Source organism: Phyllostomus hastatus, unplaced genomic scaffold (genome assembly GCF_019186645.2).
Source record: "Phyllostomus hastatus isolate PE091 unplaced genomic scaffold, TTU_PhHast_1.1 phas_contig_34, whole genome shotgun sequence".
Taxonomy (NCBI): domain Eukaryota; kingdom Metazoa; phylum Chordata; class Mammalia; order Chiroptera; family Phyllostomidae; genus Phyllostomus; species Phyllostomus hastatus.
In genome coordinates, this window is record NW_025333857.1 from 5,377,123 (window position 1) to 5,380,203 (window position 3,081).

General features: G+C 42.2%; 1 pseudogene; it reads right to left on the bottom strand.

Moving 5' to 3' along the window:
* Positions 1 to 719: 719 nt before the first annotated feature.
* LOC123819843 lies at positions 720 to 2,113 on the bottom strand (annotated as a pseudogene).
* Between the last annotated feature and the right edge of the window lie 968 nt (positions 2,114 to 3,081).

Sequence of the window (3,081 nt, forward strand, 5' to 3'; positions counted from 1 at the left end):
GTATGCAGCAGAAAGAAGAAGCTCCTACTCTTCATGACAGCATGAATGGAACTGGAGAGTATTATGCTAAGTAAGATAAGCCAGGTGGTAAAAAAATACCATATGATCTCACCTATAAGTGGAACCTAATCAACAAAACAAACAAAGCAAACAAAAGAGAACCAGAGATGTGGAGATAAAGAACAAAGACACAGTGACCAGAGGGGTGGGAAGAGGGTAACAGGAAAGAAGGGGAAGGGTCAAGTCATGGAACATGTACAAAGGACTCATGGACAAGGACAATAGGGTGGAGATTGTCTTTGGGAGTGGGGGTTAGATAGGACAGGGGAGAGAAACAGGGTGGGGGGGAATGGGGACAACTGTAACTGAACAACAATAAAAAATACCATGTAGAAAGCCTTGATTGAGAAATAATAGGGAAGAGACTTAACAGAAACTGAAGAGTCTTTTTAGGAAAATAATGATGGCTTTGTTCCAGCTACGATGAGCATCTGTCTTCTTGGCAAACTATGGTGAATCTTCAGATACAGTACAATCCCAGATCTCTCCCACTCACCCATGCTTTGGACTGAGATTTGAGTGGTTAGAAGTTGAGAAAATGTGAAAAGAACCAAAATAAGAACACTGTCCATTAAAGCCAAGCTCAGAGACTGGTTCTCTTTTATTCTGTTGAGTACATCAGGAGCAGGAAGAATGAAAGTTTAAGACATACCTTCTGTTCATTTGGCTTTTTTGGTTTGGGGCTCTGGTGTGGAGCTGTGCACCCCACTGCCCTTCCTCTACTCACAGATAATCTGCGTAGCTATGTGTCCTGCATTTCCAAGCCTCCTCCACATCAACCCCTTCAGGCTCTCTGTAGTCCACCCAGTAAGCCATATATGGCTGCACTTTGTTTCTCAGCTCCTACTCTTGAAAGGACACAGTCTCTGAGCCCAGCAAAGTGACAGTCTCTTGGTGGTTATACTCAGTTTTCAGAATATCAATGACTGGAAGGTCAGGCAGTGTTAGAGACCAGGAGACCAGCTCCATGAGGTCACCCAAGGACATCACAGAGAAGCCTCCCTGCTGGGCATGCTTCAACACTGAAGGTCCCAGTGGTTTTTCTGGATGCAGTTTTATATGGCAGATTAGGCTAGCAGTGGTCACTTTACCTTGTATCATGGCATCAAAATATATTTATATAGGCTGACTTGAAAACAGTCTTTTTGTCTTTCTTTCTGAGCTTCCAGAAGGAGCTTAGGACATCTGCATGTCTTGAGTTCAGCCAGTTTTAATTCCCCCTTGGCTGTAGAGTGCAGCTCATCAATCACTTCCCTCCACTTCTCCAAACACTGGAAACATTCTGATGCATACTCTGTCTGCAGTGTAGGAATCATTGATAGCACATTCAGAAACTTAACTGCCCAAGCCTCTTCTTTACTGGAGATGAGGATAGTCACAAGATCATGAGCTTCTAGTTCTCTAGCTAGGTGGATGCTGGAGCCAGCATCCAAAACAGCTGCCTTCTCAGGTCCAAAGAAACTAGAAAGCTCCTTCCCATATACCATTTGCTGTTCACACCAGTTCTGAGTAGATAAGTCAGTCACGCATAAATATTTAAGATGGAATTACTCCATAGGCTGATGAGACATCCAAATCTCTTATTCACTTTGATAAGCTTATGAGCCTGCGATTCTTCCCAGGGAGTTCAGAAGAAGTGCCAGGCTTACTAAGTGAAGCACTTGACACTTGAGTGTCTTCCAGATCCAGAAATTGAGTTGCTCAAATTTGAAAATCCTGAGTCCTTTGCAGACACTGTCTCCTCTCTCCCAGTCTCTGCGATGGCACAGCTCTGGCCTCAGCCAGGCCCTGAGACTTCATTGATCTTCCTCCTCACAGGGAAAGTCAGAATGCTGAAATGACAAAGCTGACCAGTTCCTTACATTGTGGCCATTCCTCCTCACTGTACCCATACTGTAGCCCACCCCTAGGTCCTAGGTAATGCTTGCCTCTCTCCAGAGGCAAATCCTCCATGATTTCTTCATTATCCCAGTACCCTGGATGCAGTTACTTGATCTATCCCCTGCTCCTTGAGATACTCCTGTGAACTCTGAACTCCACTGAGCTCTGCCATAACCTCAGAACTGCTCCTGGACTCTACACCTGACCAGCAAGAGCAGGTTATGCAGCAGCCCTTCCCTTCCAGGCTTTGCACAAAACTTCTGGGACACTAGGCTGCATCTGCCTTTCAAATAAACTTCGTACATGTAATTACATAGTTAAAGAGAGCCTGAATTCAGAACATGGAGCAGTTGCTAAGCCATTTTAACAATGATTCTTGACCTCCCTTTGCATGTGCACACAAGTGAAAGCTCTGTTGAAATGTGCTGTAAACACACCCAGTGCTGCCTGTGGTTCCCAGGGCCCTGGCTGGTCCTGCATCACTTTCTAACCCACTTGAGAAACCATATTGGGATAGAAGTGAGTGAGTGTGCATGTAAGGCTATTAGAAGAATTACCTTGAATGTGTTCTAATTTATATTAAAAAACAAAATAAAATAATTATGATTTTTAAATAGTAAGGAATTACTTGCTACATACCTGGTAATCAATCAAGACACATCAGTGTGCCATGGCACATGATTTTTTAATTGGTGTTTTGAAAATTAGTCCCAGATCACTGGGTAGAGCATCATTGCTTATGCAACTTTTGGGGAAGAGGAAACTGCATGAGTTGAGATTGCAAAATAGCAAGCCTTAGAGTAAAGAAACCCATGGAAAGGAAAATTGCAGTCAAGTGTCTACTGTTACATGTAGGGCATTGCCTCTGATGTCTTCCCTCAATGATTAATATAAAATACTAATTATCTAAGGTGAACCATATGAGTGCAAATATTTGACATCTTGGGCCTAAAAACGCAATTTCATATGGTTCAAACTAATTAATTTGTTAATATGTGTTATCATTCATCTAAAATGCATTTGAAAATGATCTATAAACACTCATAAAAAGAATAGCAACATAATAATGGATTTTTTGGTGTTTCTTTGTTTAATTTTTTTACTTTTTTATTGTTGTTCAATACAGTTGTCTCGATTTTC